The 17,081-nt window shown below is 40.4% G+C and overlaps 1 protein-coding gene and 2 long non-coding RNA genes across 5 annotated transcripts in view; 2 read left to right on the top strand and 1 right to left on the bottom strand.

Moving 5' to 3' along the window:
• Positions 1-14,267, top strand: part of LOC128319136 (uncharacterized) — a 94,220-nt gene extending 79,953 nt beyond the window's left edge. For 2 of the 3 annotated variants that reach the window (XR_008302526.1, XR_008302525.1), the window contains 2 exons: positions 2,093-2,208; positions 9,893-12,922. This is a non-coding gene — a long non-coding RNA (uncharacterized LOC128319136). The other variant, XR_008302527.1, reaches the window with a different exon arrangement.
• pacrg (PARK2 co-regulated) overlaps positions 1-17,081 on the bottom strand; it is a 140,219-nt gene that overhangs the window by 27,560 nt on the left and 95,578 nt on the right. The window lies entirely within an intron of this gene.
• Positions 14,764-17,081, top strand: part of LOC128319137 (uncharacterized) — a 3,145-nt gene continuing 827 nt past the window's right edge. The window contains exons 1-3 of the long non-coding RNA XR_008302528.1: positions 14,764-14,866; positions 14,987-15,132; positions 16,394-17,081. The exon at positions 16,394-17,081 is cut by the window's right edge and continues 827 nt beyond it. This is a non-coding gene — a long non-coding RNA (uncharacterized LOC128319137). The remainder of the gene's footprint in view (positions 14,867-14,986; positions 15,133-16,393) is intronic.

Raw genomic sequence — 17,081 nt, 5'->3', positions numbered from 1 at the left:
CGTTTAGCTTTTTCTCTGCCCTAATGACACAGCTCTGGACTCCTCCCACAATCCTCGTTAATTCCAATCAGCGTTCCGTGGGATGGAGGCGATCCATCACTTTTAGGAGGGGAGCGAGAGAGAAGCAGATTGTCTGTGGTTCTTTCTCAGATATAATTTATAATGTTTAGTGGTGCGGGAGAGGTGCATGCTGGGACAGATGTTAGGAGGATTGCTAGTCGTCTCTTTGCTCAGTTTTCTGTGTGTGAGGCTTAATTTTTTACCACATTTTCTGTTCGTTCCTACAAGAAAAAGAGAAAGGAGTGCTCACAATGGCTTTTATATCTGAACTTATGTCTACAGAGACATGCAAAACTATCCCTAATGACATCATTTAAGCGACAAAAAATATCTCAAGCTAAAAGTGGCTTGTTTCATATTCAACACTATGCCTCATTTATCAATCTTTTCGTAAAAAGGTGGGTAAATGTCTTTGTAGGCTAAACCAAACAACAAAATCCTGCCAGATTTACACATATTTTCTGTACAGTACTCATGTATGTATGTCAATATCAGCCGTAAACTACCAAGAGCATTCACGGCACGGCTGATTCACAAATAGTGACGACCACAAAACTCCATAAAAGGCTAAACTCCCAGAGAGCTGAAAACGACAAAATGACAATACACACTAACTTTTACTCGTTTCATAGGATAGCGTTTCTTTTGTCCTGAGCTAGTCTAATTTGTCTTGATTTGTTTTGGATTGCTTTCTTTCAAGTCATTAAAATGAACTTTGTGCTGCACCCAAACGTCACTTCCGCCCATTTTACACTTACCTTTTCAAAGTGTAACCAATAAGATGAGCCCTCATATATGACGTAGCAAAGACGTGTGGTTTCTCCCATCTACTCCAAAGAATGACCAATGTGAGAAACTTTTTTTTTTTTTTTTTTGGAAATTAGATACATTCTAGATTTAGAAACATTCAGAATGGGCTAGTTCAGTTAAAATGAGATATTTCCAAATGCGTCTTGATGACGTAGCAATGCTTCAACATTGCGGTAAAAACACTTATTTGTATGATATGCCTATCTTTGCAGGGAGTGAAGTGAAATAAATAAGCGATTTAAACTTGACAGTGTAATACATATAAAAACTGCAGTAAGTTGGGGCAACGACAGACAAATCACAGTGCAAAGTTGAAGGATGCTCTGACGGAAGCCTGCAAAGATGAACCATCAACTAATGTTAGTGCTAAGAGGGCGGATGACAGCCAAATGACTTGACCATATGTAAAGAATGTTATTATCCGTTCTTTAGTTTCGTTCGTACTGGAGAGGGCATGGAACGCTGGAGCAGGAACAGAAAAATACCATTTCTGTTCATAACAAACCAAAATGATAAATCGCTGCTCCTTGTACATTAATTTACACAATCTCAAAAGCTCTTATAGTGTTTTTTTCTGATCTAATTATATTTTCGTGATTACCACATTTGTTGTGTAAATGCTCCTTTGAACGATTTATGAATAATTTGGTTCCCTCCAGATTGATAAATGAGGCCCATTGTCTTCCAAACAGAAACATTTCACTTTTTAAGAGCTCATTTCAATTTCAACATCCTTCACATATTCACTCGAACAAAACAGGAACAAACAGGAATAAATTTGCTATTTTTTTTTTTTTTCTGTATTTAAATGTAGCTAAATATTGCTACATACTCTGGCCAAAGAAATCTCAACTCACAGCTTCATTCAAAATTTTTTTTTCATCTCCGCCTCAAGGATCAGCACATAGTTTATTACTTGAACTTCAGAATCACATGCTAGACACCTCAGCTCCATGTTGCCTTCAGGCTGTAGTCAGATTCAGATCAGTGGAGCTTCAGTCCACTGCTGCTCAGAGCATCAATCTCCCTTCAATGAAACACAGTGAATTTACAGACACCAGTAACACCATAGTGTGCTGGGGCTAATGTTTATACTAAAGCTGTGAGCAGGGAGCTAGTGTGCTAGGGTTAGTGCTTCTATACATTACACAGCTGTGAGCAGAGAGCTGTAGTCACAGAGATCATATCCATAACCATTTTCCATACTGCTTATCCTACACAGGGCTGCAGGGGAGCCTGGAGCCTATCCCAGGGAACTCAGGGTACAAGGCAAGGACAAGGGGGCCAACTCATCGCAGGGCACAGAGATCACCCTTTTTCTTCATTCTGATGTTTGATGTGAGTATTAACTGAAGCTTTTGACCTGTATCTGCATGATTCTCTGCACTGCACTGCTGCCACATGATTGGCTGATTAGATAGCGGCATGAATGTGCAGGTGTATATGTGTTCCTAATAAAGTGCATGGTGAGTGTATATACTACAGCTGTGAGCAGAGTGCTAATATGCTTAACCTTCTGCTGCCAGTTATACTGTGACTGGCAGCAGTGTGCTTATGAGTTAGCAAGGGAGTGTGCTAGTGTGCTAGAACGCTAGCGTGCTAGTCTCTGGGGCTGCAGAGCAGCTAGGGCTGGTGTTTGATTTGCGGTGGCGTGTAAATTGGAAGCTGCTCCGCAGTGAAAAGCAGCTCGTAAATAGCATGGCAGCTCAGAGCCAGACGGGCATGATTGATGACACCATGGGCCCGATGGATGAGAAACACGATCCAAATAAATATCACATCAATCTCATCAATCACCCACACCCGAAGAGAGATAGAGAGTGAGAGAGACGAGAGAGACTAATCATTGTGAATAATTTAAGGCTACTGCAGAATGCTATTTTAGCAAAATCTCCTGTCTTATCCAAAGTGGCTGGAAAACGAACTGTTATCGTTAATACCTGTAGAGAACAGCCGAGAAACTCATACTGCTAACGTCTAAGAGACAAAGAGGAACTCAAGTGATGCACCTAACCACAACCAAGCCCACATGTATGGTGTGTGTGTGTCTGACACTGGAGACTCCTTCCATACTTGCTAAATAAATCTTACAGAAAACATCACCACATCAACGATTAATAAAATTCAATACAAAATTCAATATAAACCTTGCAGCCAGAAATACTGTCCAAGCTGCTGTTTTAGAAAATTAATCAGCACCTTCTGACCAATCAGAATCAAGCATTCAGCAGTACTGAGCTATCATAGCAATTAACTGCAATAACATTCGTATTCGTTTACTTGAAAATGACCAAGTGTTACCCACTAGACTAGAAAGTTAAAACTTGTGTTATTTAAGTTTCAAAACAAACAGAGTTTCTGGACCATGACAAGATCATCGGCCCAGGTAGCTAGACGTGGTTCCGAAGGGGAATTAAGCTGTAGCTGGCAATGTATGCCATCACCTGGTACAGGAGACACTTAACTGTGGTACAGTAAAGCAATCATGCAATAGGGTTAAAATTCAAAATTTTTCTACCTGTAGTAATGGATATAGGGAAATTGCTGTCTTTTGTTGGATTTTTTCCCCCAATGCTTTTAAAAATGAAACTAAGTCAACCTAAATACAGCATTTCCCAGATCCATAACTAACAGTTTAAACAACATTCTTCACATCTTGAAATCTATTTCACAGTGGTTTATACAAAAGAGCAAAGAGCTTTATGCCATCTCACCTTCACATTTAGTCCATCCATCCTTCCTTCCTTTATATCTACATCAGATTTTAATAACTTATCTGAACTGAAATACTGTCTCCATCTCAGGGTAATAGATTTTTTTTGTCACGAGCTTAAGGCATCCCTGAGAAGAAGGCAGTGATGTTCATAAATCTCACTCTTGAGTTTTACTAATTAAACCATTTTGAATGAAGAACTCCCAGCAGGGTCTCTCTTCTGCTTCAATAAAACCACTGCTGTCAAACAAGTACAGGAGTTCTGCACTTCATTTCTATTTTAATACAGTAAACTGTCAGTGCTCAATATTTACAACTTTTGAAAAAACAAACTTACCCAATTGCTAGATGTAGCAGTAATTTAACAGTGAGTTGGATTATACAGTTTTATAAGCACTGTGTTGGGTTTTTGTTGGTTATAAGCAGTGTGTTGGAACTTACACGTAGTTAGCAGTGTGTGACTCCTGGTTTATACTTCTGCACTGGCATCACTACTTACTTCTAGGTTCTAAATAACGTATACTATGTGATTAACTGTGCTGTTAGGTATTAATACTGATGAATGGATGGATAAAAATCATAGATAGCGATGAAAATTGGTCTTGAGTTCCTCACCATGAAGGTGTAAGTAACATCTTCATATGAATCGTCATACAAATAGTACAAACATTCAGCCAGTCATTCTTGAGACATTGCACAAGAATCTTGGAAGGACAGACAGATGTACAGATGGATGGACAACCCGCAAACATGATGCCTCCCCTACTCAGTGGCAGAGGCATAAAAATAAAATGCAAAATAACAAGATGTGCTGGATCAAGTGCTATTTTATAAAGTGCTGAATAAGAAGAAGCCTTTATTTGTCACATATATTTTACTACACAGTGAATTTCTTTTCTTCACATACCCCAGCTTGTTAGGAGGTTGGGGTCAGAGCACAGGGTCAGCCATGATAAGGAACCCCTGGAGCAGAGAACGTTAAGGGCCTTGCTCAAGAGCCCAACAGTGGCAACTTGGCAGTGCTGGGGCTTCAACCCCTGACCTTCTGATCAGTAACCCAGAGCCTTAACTGTTAAGCCACCACTGCCCCAGGGCTAACACAGGAATAACATGGCTAGTATTATTCAAGCAGCGAACCTACTGGCAATATACTAAACTCATATTAGATGTTTATTTCAAGGCTTCTCATCTTCTCATTGGCCACTTCTGTCACAATGTTACATTACATACTAGATTTGACAGTAAAGAAAACAATTTGATCTGCTTCTTCAGTCCACATTTTATATCCCCAGATTTGTTCAGGCTTAAAGGCAAGTGCTTGTGGTCTACATGCTATTGAAAATCACTGTCTTGAAGGCTTCTACTCAAGAGAAACCTGGCAACCTGGTGATGTTAATAATCAGACGGTGCACCAGAAAATTGACAGCATGTGTGTAACCCGACTCTGAATACACATAACTTTCCCTGTGTAAATACTGATGTGACTTTTGGACAGCAACTCTGGCTACAGCAGTGTAATTGTAGGTGCACTAATAGTTCTAATTTGTTGGCAGTGCAGTGGGAGTTGTACTTATTTAGCAGCGAGGAAACAGAGAGGATGAAACAGCTAAGAAAAAAAGAGAATAGGGAGCTTTTTTACTGACACTGTTATAAATTTTCACAGACGTCAGAGATACAGTCTGGCTGAGGAAGCGAACCTTGTGTCAGCCTGACTACAATTGGGTGCCGTGTGTATGTGTGTGTGTGTGTGTGTGTATGTGTGTGTGTGTGTGTGTGTGTGTGTAGGATGAGGGATTGGTTGCCTCTGGGATTCTGACATATCAGGCCCCACTCCCCGTTGCCCTCAGTTTAGCCTTCACAAGAAAAGCTCTCAGAATCGGACAGAGCTAATTTACCATCTCTCCCTCTTTTCTCTCTCTCTCTCCCACTGCCTCCCTCCATTTCTTTCCTGCACACACACTCACTGCTTTCTTTATCTCTCTTTGTCTTTTCATTCTCATTCATCTCTTTCTACGTCTGCCATCTTCCTCCTTCTGCTTTCCCCATCTTCTCTGTCCAAAATCCCACCCCACCCCCCATTCCATTTGTATAAATGTGTGTGAGGTCTTGTTACAGCACTAGCGAGTTAGTAACTAATGGGGAATTTTAATGAGCTTATCGGGTCAAAAGCAGCTTAGTCCTCCAAGGCTCTAACAGTACGAATTAGCCAGCCTACTCTACAATAAGCTATTGTGCATATGTTGACGCTGCCTGAGTCATTAGGAACAACATATGCTGATAAACACATTGTTTCGTTATGCAAAAATGAGTATTAGTGAGCTTTTCTTTATTGTGCTAGTAAACAATCCATTATACAAGGAATGGGGAGGAGCAATGTGGTGTGTGGGTGTGTGTTTGTGTGATTATGAGTGTAACCCGCACATTGCATGAGCAAAACTCTGATGCACAATAATTACATAGCAGCATGCGTGCTTAAAACAGCTCAGCATAGCTCAGCTCAACTACAGAGCCCAGCACACCCCAACACACAGCTATAAAGCCCAACACATAACTACAGAGCCGAGCACACCTCAACACACAGCTATAAAGCCCACCACATAACTACAGAGCTCAGCACACCCCAACACACAGCTATAAAGCCCAACACATAACTACAGAGCCGAGCACACCTCAACACACAGCTATAAAGCCCACCACATAACTACAGAGCTCAGCACACCCCAACACACAGCTATAAAGCCCAACACATAACTACAGAGCCGAGCACACCTCAACACACAGCTATAAAGCCCACCACATAACTACAGAGCTCAGCACACCCCAACACACAGCTATAAAGCCCAACACATAACTACAGAGCCGAGCACACCTCAACACACAGCTATAAAGCCCAACACATAACTACAGAGCTCAGCACACCCCAACACGCAGCTACAAAGCCCAACACATAACTACAGAGCTCAGCACACCCCAACACACAGCTACAAAGCCCAACACATAACTACAGAGCTCAGCACACCCCAACACACAGCTACAAAGCCCAACACATAACTACAGAGCTCAGCACACCCCAACACACAGCTATAAAGCCCAACACATAACTACAAAGCTCAGCACACCCCAACACACAGCTATAAAGCCCAACACATAACTACAAAGCTCAGCACACCCCAACACACAGCTATAAAGCCCAACACATAACTACAAAGCTCAGCACACCTCAACACACAGCTATAAAGCCCAACACATAACTACAGAGCTCAGCACACCCCAACACACAGCTACAAAGCCCAACACATAACTACAGAGCTCAGCACACCCCAACACACAAAGCCCAACACATAACTACAGAGCTCAGCACATCCCAACGCAGCTATAAAGCCCAACACATAACTACAGAGCCCAGCACACCCCAACACACAGCTATAAAGCCCAACACATAACTACAGAGCTCAGCACACCCCAACACACAGCTATAAAGCCCAACACATAACTACAGAGCCGAGCACACCTCAACACACAGCTATAAAGCCCAACACATAACTACAGAGCTCAGCACACCCCAACACGCAGCTACAAAGCCCAACACATAACTACAGAGCTCAGCACACCCCAACACGCAGCTACAAAGCCCAACACATAACTACAGAGCCCAGCACACCCCAACACACAGCTATAAAGCCCAACACATAACTACAGAGCCGAGCACACCTCAACACACAGCTATAAAGCCCAACACATAACTACAGAGCCGAGCACACCTCAACACACAGCTACAAAGCCCAACACATAACTACAGAGCCCAGCACACCTCAACACACAGCTATAAAGCCCAACACATAACTACAGAGCCGAGCACACCTCAACACACAGCTACAAAGCCCAACACATAACTACAGAGCTCAGCACACCCCAACACACAGCTACAAAGCCCAACACATAACTACAGAGCTCAGCACACCCCAACACGCAGCTACAAAGCCCAACACATAACTACAGAGCTCAGCACACCCCAACACGCAGCTACAAAGCCCAACACATAACTACAGAGCTCAGCACACCCCAACACACAGCTACAAAGCCCAACACATAACTACAGAGCTCAGCACACCCCAACACACAGCTACAAAGCCCAACACATAACTACAGAGCTCAGCACACCCCAACACACAGCTACAAAGCCCAACACATAACTACAGAGCTCAGCACACCCCAACACACAGCTACAAAGCCCAACACATAACTACAGAGCTCAGCACACCCCAACACACAGCTATAAAGCCCAACACATAACTACAAAGCTCAGCACACCCCAACACACAGCTATAAAGCCCAACACATAACTACAAAGCTCAGCACACCCCAACACACAGCTATAAAGCCCAACACATAACTACAAAGCTCAGCACACCCCAACACACAGCTATAAAGCCCAACACATAACTACAGAGCTCAGCACACCCCAACACACAGCTACAAAGCCCAACACATAACTACAGAGCTCAGCACACCCCAACACACAGCTATAAAGCCCAACACATAACTACAGAGCTCAGCACATCCCAACGCAGCTATAAAGCCCAACACATAACTACAGAGCCCAGCACACCCCAACACACATATAAAGCCCAACACATAACTACAGAGCTCAGCACACCCCAACACGCAGCTATAAAGCCCAACACATAACTACAGAGCCCAGCACACCCCAACACACAGCTATAAAGCCCAACACCCAACCACAGAGCCCAGCACACCCCAACACACAATTATAAAGCCCGACACATAACTACACATAACTATAGAGCCTAACACACAATTACAGGGATCAACACAAAACTCCAGAGCCCCACACACACATACAGCCAAACACCATAATACCCTAAACCACAGCTACATAAGCCATTATAATCTGAAGGGAAAGAAAAGAAGAAGAGAAGAGAAAGAGACAGTGGGGAGGAGGGGAGACATGCTACAATGCTCTGTGCTTAAACCAGGCAATACTGCACAAAAGTATGAAATATCAGCATGAAAATGTGAATTATGGCATGAAAATTGGGGATGGTATGCATGAGAAATGAGAGAGTGAGTTGGACAAGAGAAAATCAGAGAAAGACAAAAAAAACTGAGGTAGTCAGAGAGTGAGTGAGAGAAAGAGTGAGAAAAGAGCGTGTGAGAGAGGTGTGAACTCATAGTCGTTGATCATAGTCCATGTTTGTTTTACAACTGTTCTCATCTGTTTTAGCTGAAGCTTCTGATCTGAAGCAGACTCTTGAAAACACACCCACACACACACACACACACACACACAGTTCCATTTTTTCCTCACTGTGAATGACCCTAATGTCACTGTGCACATCTGGAGGTTTTATCATTTACTGGATGTGCAAAATTTACAAATTAACACACCCCACACACACACACACACACACACACACACACACACACACACTCCTATTAATTTCACTTCAGACACCAAATAATAAAAAAATAATTGAAGAAATGCTGGCACTTTAAGGGGTTAAAGTTTGTGGCATTCAGTACTTTGGAATTGTTGTGAAGAAACACTGATGTTTATTAATACACCAGAGCCCAAGCGATTTAGGTTACAAGCTAATGCTAAGTCTAATTACAGTGCAATTTTTGTCATACAAGTCTTGTCTTAGTTGTTTTACCAACACATTTGATGAAAATTTTGATATTCTCTATAGTTTTGCGTACTTACACCATTACTACATTATGTTACAATACATTATGTGTATAAAAAAAGGTAATAGCTACCTAAATCATTAGCGTCAATTATAAGCTAGTTTATGCTCAAGATACATATTTTCCAGTCACCAAGTAACTTGCGATTTTAACCCATTAAACAGTGAGCATGTTGTGTGTTCCATTCAGAGGCAACTAAACACAACAACACAGTCTTAAGCTGAGCAACACGGCTGCCTAGCGTAAACTTGTCAGCGCTTTGTAACGGTCAGAGGTAAAGTTCCTTCCAGTTTTCCACCACAGGAAAGTCTTCAGGATTGAGGATGTTACGTTTTTGTGGCTTCTCAATAACAAGCTGCAATGTTCTTCTTCGAGAGAGAAAGCGAGGGAATGACTGTTATAATGCAAGTGATAATAGAATCTAACTTGTTTCATGAACGTCCTACAACATTGAATGTAACTAAATGGATAAAAAGTACATTTTGTTTTTTAGTAAGTAGAAAATTGTAACTGCTGGCAAATTACTCTGGTATGTTGCTGTTATTCTTTCAGCTGCTCCCATTAAGCGTGGTTTTATTATTTTTTTTTTTTTTACACTAGACGCCCTTCCTGACGCAACCCTCCCCAATTTTATCCGGACTTGGGACCAGCACTGAGAACACACTGTTGCACGCAGCACCAGAGGCTGGGGCCAGAGCGCTGAGAGCTTGTGGCCTAACCACTAGTCTTCCAGGGGTCCTGTGGCAAATTACTATGGTATAAAAGTAATGAAACAATTTGAGATGGATTATAGGAAAATAATCAACTTTATGGTGGTAAGTGTAAGTCTGATTCACGTCGAACCACATCACAGCAACCGCGTCGCGTGTGTTCCTGAGCAGGACATAGTAAATACTATGACTTTAAACTTAAAAGTATGTCATTTGAGACACAACTTATGAAGAGATGTGTGTGTCTGCACATGTACATTAATGCTTGGTGTGGATCAGTAATATTTTACAGGTTGGCATGGAAACCTGGTATAAAGGGAAGGTTCGACTTCTCTCTAGTGTGTAAAGGCTTTAATCTTTTCAGTATAAAAGGTATGCAGGCATGTGTGTAAACAATACTGCTTATGTAATAGCCATGTGCAAACACCTATGCATAGTTAGTTAAAGTATTCTACATACAGCTGTTGAATTCTTGAATGTGATTGGTCAGAAAATGGTAATTATATTTTATATTTAATATTTATATTCAAATCACAGGGTTGACGTTTATTTAACATTTTTGAAAGGAGTCTCCAGCGTCTATGCTTTGTAAACACGTAGTAAGTTTTGCACCACAGGAAAACTCTTTAGGACTTTCCAGTTTCCCTCCAATGTTTTACTTAAATCAAGAGAGAATAATTAGAGGCTAGTGATGGGACAACTGTTTAGAGCTGCTCTAATGTAAGTGATAACAGGAACTAACATGTCTTTCGAATGTTCCACAACATGAAACGTAACTATAAATGGTTAAAAAGCATTGGCAATTCACGGTGGAATAAGAGGAATAAAACACTTTAGGGCGAGCTGTTATAGGAAAACATCATTTCAGGGTGGTAACAGTACTTTTACAGTAAGTCTCCTATAACTGCATGACCCATCTTATTTAACTGCACATGCAGCACTCTAGTTCTCTCTCTCATAAATAAATTGAGTAGAGATTAAAGCCAGTCAGACACTAAAGCAGTCATGATTTGGAAAACGGTCTTACTACTGAAGGCGCAACTGAAGGAGAAAGCCTTATTGCCATCACTAACAAAGAAGTGTTTGAGAAATAAGCTAGATCAATTATTCAAATGCTTCATTTAAGAATGTCCAGCAAGTGAAGAGGGCCGTGTGTGCTTTACTGCAAGTGTGCAGGGATGGTGTGAGTGTGTGTGTGTGTGTGTGTGTCTGTGTGTGTGCTAATGGAGGAAAGGTCAGCAAGCTTTATTAACCTCCCAACACCTCTCCACCTCACTGATAAAGTCGCTCCTGACACCACACACACACACACACACACACACACACACACACACGCAGCATAGGTTAGAGCTAGCCACAATGACTTCCTCTTGCTCTTTTTCCTAGATCCGTCTGCCGTGTTTTACTTAATTGCTTTCTTACTCTCTTTTCACTCTCTCTTTTCTTTCTCTTTCCTTTCATTTACATATTAAATCATTACCATATTAAGTCGGTTTATGGACAAGCATTTAAATCAATAAAATAATTTATTATTTATTAATCAGTCAATAACGATTGTGTTTATCATTTAGGATTAACACAATGTCAAACTGACAGATACTATTATTAAAAATGTGTTTATACGTGTGTGTGTGTGTGTGTGTGTGTGTGTAGTTATATGCAATAAGTAAGGCATAAAGCATAACAGGGTGTGCTGTTATAGGAAAATAATCAGTGACGGGTCCCAAAGTGTTTTCTTCCTCTTACAGCAATTTGACAACATTAAAAAATGTTTAAAGAATGACAGATCATCAGTTTTATCTGTTTAGAGTTACATTTAACGTATTAAAACGAGCACGTTGCTATAAACCTGGATTTGAATTGCAGCTGCACTATTGTCAGAGCTGCTGTTGTAGAAAATTAAGCAACACCTTCTGACCAATCAGACTCAAGAATTCAGCAGTGGAATAACACAGATTACCAACCTATAGCTCACAGCCCACATGTCGAACCACTGAAGCTCTCGTAACGCCCAACGCATCCGATGTGTTAACACTGGTACAATTTTTTATTTTATTTTATTTTTTAAATTTAGGAGACAGTCCAAACAGTTAACAATCCAAAAATCATTCGGATCAGGGTCAGAAATGCACAATATAACACAAAACACTTTGACATGAAGACAAACGTGACCCTATATACGCTTCCATTTAAAAAAGTAATAAATAAATAAATAAAGATAATAATAATAATAACAATAATAATAATAATAAAAACCTCCAGCAAATCCATGAGCAAATCTGACTGATCTGTCTCTCATTCTCTTTATTTTTTTTCTCTCTCTCTCTGGCTCAGATTATTCTGTCTCTTCTCCTCTCGTAACAGGTTTTTCTGTCCTTCTTTCTCTCTCTGACCAGGTTTTTCTGTCTCTTTTACTCACTGAACAGATCTTTTCTGTGACAGTTTTTTTTTTCTATCACTCTCTCTATTAACACGTGTTTTCTCTCTCTCTCTCTCTCTCTCTCTCTCTCTCCAAATGTTTCTTTTTTTTTCCCTCTCTGACCAGGTTTCTCTGTCTATCCTCCTCTATGGACATGTTTTTTCTGTCTTTTGTTCTCTTTTTTTTGTCTCTTTGACCAGGTTTTTCAGTCTCTCCTCTATTAACAGGTAACACGTTGACTATGAACAGGTTTTTCTGTCAGACTGTCTTTATATGAATGTTTTTCTGTCATTCCTCCTCTGTTAACAAGCTTTTCTTTCTCTTCTCCTCTATTAGCAGGTTTCTCTGTCTCTCCTCTTCTATTAACAAGATTTTGTTCCTAGCTCATGCAAGTAAGCACACTTTCCCCCTGAATATATAGTATTTAATTTATTTAATATATTGAGTTGGAGTTCTTTGGGAACCTCAAAGCGCTTGATATATCAAAGATTTGTATACACAACCTTCTATAGGGATTACACAGAAAGATGTGAAAAACAAAAAATATCCGAAGTTCAGCAGGTGGAAACGCCTCGTTGAGAAGAAAGAGAGGTCTTTCAGAATGGTCTGAGCTGACAGAAAGGCTACGGTAACTCAAATAACTCAAATAACTCTACAAGCGTGGTGAGCAGAAAAGCATCTCAGAATGCACAATACGTACAACCTTGAGGCGACTGGGTTACAACAGCAGAAGAACAGAAATCTGAGGCTACAGGCTCACTGAAACGAGACATTTGCAGACTGGAAAAAGTCATCTCTATTTCTAGTGTAATATGCTGATGGCAGGGTCAGAATTCAACATACCATCAGCATGAATTCAACTGTTCAGGCTGGTGGTGGTAGTGTAATGCTGTGGGGAATGCTTTCTTAGCACACATTGGGCCCCTTAAAACCAACAGAGCAGCCTATCTTGCTGACCACGTGCATACATTTCTCTGTCTCTCCTCCTCCATTAACAGGTTTTTCTGTCACTCTTTCTCTCTGTTAACAGGTTTTTCTGTCTCTCCTCCTCTACGGACATATTTTTTTTCCGTCTCTCGTTCTCTCTCTGACAAGGTTTTTCTGTCTCTCTTTATCTATGAACAGGTTTTTCTCTCTCTCTGCTCTATTACCAATTTTTTCTCTCTCTCTCTCTCCTACTCTATAGACATCTTTCTCTCTCTTTTTAAAAATCTTTTTCTGTCTTTCGAGACATTTTTTCTGTCTGCTTTCCTCTATGAACAAGTTTTTCTGTCTCTCCTCCTCTCTCCATTTATCTGTGTACTTGGCCAGGATTTTTCTTTGCTTAGCATCTCAGGTCTGGTGCCAGTGTAGAGATTTGTCTCAAAGTAACAAACTGACAAATTGATGTGTTTTGCTGTTTTATTGCATAATGACAATTTTCCAGATACAAAGTGTGTGTTTGTTTGATAATCTGATGAATTGTAACTTGTGATGTGCTCTGAGCTTGACCTGTCTTAGTCACTGATAGTCACTGATGAGTGAGATGTGTGACTAACTGGCATTTCACAGTTCAGCTCTTGGTCTTTTTTTTTTTAAATGGATGTGCTTGCCTAAAAATTCAACCTGAACTGTAATACCTTAAAATTTGTAATGCTAATTGGGAATGACCTAATTCTCTCCTTGTGAGAAAACAGGATTTTCAAGATGGTTTGTTTGCTTGGCCTCTCTCACTGCGGCACGGCTTCATCTGGGAGACAGGAGGCCCGGGGCAGCAGTCCTAATTTGGGCTCTCTGTTGTATTCACAAAGGGAATAAACTGAATAAATCGTACTTTGACAAATAAATAAATCTTCAAACTATGTGATCTGGTGTGTCTGAACATCCTCAAGCACTCAGTGTGCTAAATGGGAATTCCTTTGAGTGACATCAGCACTGCCTCACACACACACACACACACATGGAGCCACAGTCACATAAAGCAAGCTAAACACTACTCTGAGGAAGTGTGCATGGCTTTCTTGATGCTTATTAATTGAGCAGACTAATTGTCTCTAATGTGTGTGATGAGGTGTGGAACGACCACAGCAGTGGGAAGAAACAACTCACTTCCTTTACCCTCTCTTACACTCTCTACAACTCTTAAATCTTTATGTATGAGCTTTGCTTGACAAATTCACATCATTTAACCTCTCTTTCTCTCTCTCTCTCTCTCTCTCTCTCTCTCCTTCCCTCTGCCTGTCACTTTTCTCTTTCCTTCCCTCTCCTCTACTGCTCTAATGCTCACTGATGTCCAGCTGTTCATGAGCTCTGTAGGAGGGAAATGACTTGTCACCTAGAAATGCAGGCTTCCTGCTCCGGTTCTGACAGTATTCAATGGTGTATATGTGTGTACCTATAGGGGGGATCTTACGAGCACATGAATTAATTAAAGCCTCCACAGGATTTTGTTCCTAGCTCATGCAAGTAAGCACACTTTCCCTCCGAATATATAGTATTTAATTTATTTAATATATTGAGTTTGAGTTCTTTGGGAACCTTAAAGCGCTTGATATATCAAAGATTTGTATACACAACCTTCTATAGGGATTACACAGAATGATGTGAAAAATATCCGATGAGCTGAAGTTCAGCAGGTGGAAACGCCTCGTTGAGAAGAAAGAGGAGAGGTCTTTCAGAGTGGTCTGAGCTGACAGAAAGGCTACAGTAACTCAAATAACTCTACAAGCGTGGTGAGCAGAAAAGCATCTCAGAATGCACAATACATACAACCTTTTGGTGAATGGGCTACAACAGCAGAAAAACAGAAATCTGAGGCTACAGGCTCAGACATTTGCAGATTGAAACAAAAAAGTCATCTTGATTTCTACTGCAATATGCTGATTGTAGGGTCAGAATTCAACATACTGTTATTCATATAACAGCATGAATTCAAGTTTTTTAGGCCCCTTAATACCCATAAAGCATTGTTTTAATGCCACAGCCTATCTTGCTGACCACGTGAATCCCTTTATGGTTACACACATTCATCTCAAACTGGTTGCAAGAACATGACAGTGAGTTGAGTGTGCTTCAGTGGCCACCGCAATCACCAAATCTGAATCCAATAGAGGACCTTTGGGATGTGGTAGAATGGAAGCTTTGCAGCATGATAGTACAACATCTGAAGCAATTGTATGATACAATCATGTCAACCAGAATCTCAATCTGCTGAGACGGAGGGTGGGAGTGAGTGGTTCTGATCCAGTATTAGTGTGGTGTTTCTAATACAGAACCATCACTAATGAACTAATGGATTTAAAAACACCAATAGAGCCAGCACTCCAAATTTTCTCTAAATGCCCAATTCTACAACAAGGCTATTCTTCACACCTTCAAAAAAAAATACCACTTTTAACAGAGCTGATGCTGTGAAATTTCAGATAGACCACAAAACAAGATGTGTTTATTCGTGTGTAGTGTTTGTTAATAAAAAATTCCTAAGGCAATAATAAATAGGAAGGTTAAAGAGTTAAATAGACTACAGTGAGCATATGATGGCGCTGACTGCATTTACATTAACAAGCCAATCATTACGGGCAGTAACCGGATTATTTAAGTGCCCATGTGAACATCATATACTGTATAGAATATCATAATCACATTGAAGTGTTATTGGATTTTAATTAATCTGATACCTGAGTCTCATTTGTCAACGGAGTATATGTACTTATGCAAGTTTTCAGGGTCTGGACCGTTTTAGCTAAAAGCTCCAATTCACCCCAAAGATTACTGCTAAATTTGTGACATCAGCTGGAACCTAAATTGGAAACAAGGCACAAAAAAATGTGATACCTGTACGTGTCCAAATCTTTTAAACCAACAGTTTTTGGCTACAGGCGCATTTCAAAGAGAATTTGAGGATATAGTGGGTATTTCCCAAACATTATTGAGTAGGATTATGCCCGCAGTGTTGGATGACATGATTTCTCTTTGCTTGACCTTTATCCACAGCCACATGTGAAACAGGATTTCCATGCAATCGCTGTCTTTCCTGACGTCAAAAGCTTGACTTTAATCTTGTCACAGTTAAAGGAGCATCAGAAAACCAATCCCAACAGCTTCTGTTGTGTGACACATTAGTTCTGTATTCAAGACTGCCAGTGTCAAGTCCAAGACAAGTCCAAGACCATCACTAGCCGAGATCGAGTCAAGACCAAGTCCTAAGAGGGTCGAAGGCCAAGATCAAGACCAAAAACCATCAAATCCTTTTCAAGGCTGAGTCTTTACTTTTTGTGCAAAGCACCAAGTGGTTGGCTGTTTTCCTAGAAAAGGAATTACTTCTTGTTAAACTTTGTGCATGTGAAAAATAAAAGAAAACATGAACAATTTTTTTTTTTTTTTTACCAACTCTCAGTCAAAACCAATACCATATTTAGCCACCAACAATCTGGTTGTACAAACATAACTATTTTTGGATCAAAATCAAGAAGAAAAATCAAGAACAACAGCATTATTGTGCAAACATAAAACCTCCCAAATAAATATTTTGCAGTAAAGTGACTTGAGACCTCAAACCTAATTTGTTTTCTGAAAAGAAGAACATAATAGGATTAATTAAAAACGGTATAAACATGAACTGTTTAAGAAAATGAAATAAAATAGTAGCATTTATCAATGCTACTCAGCTATTTTGCTGATA

This window comes from Pangasianodon hypophthalmus, chromosome 10 (genome assembly GCF_027358585.1).
Source record: "Pangasianodon hypophthalmus isolate fPanHyp1 chromosome 10, fPanHyp1.pri, whole genome shotgun sequence".
Lineage (NCBI taxonomy): Eukaryota > Metazoa > Chordata > Actinopteri > Siluriformes > Pangasiidae > Pangasianodon > Pangasianodon hypophthalmus.
The sequence above is the reverse complement of the archived record's forward strand: the minus strand, read 5'-3'. Positions and strand labels throughout refer to the sequence as shown.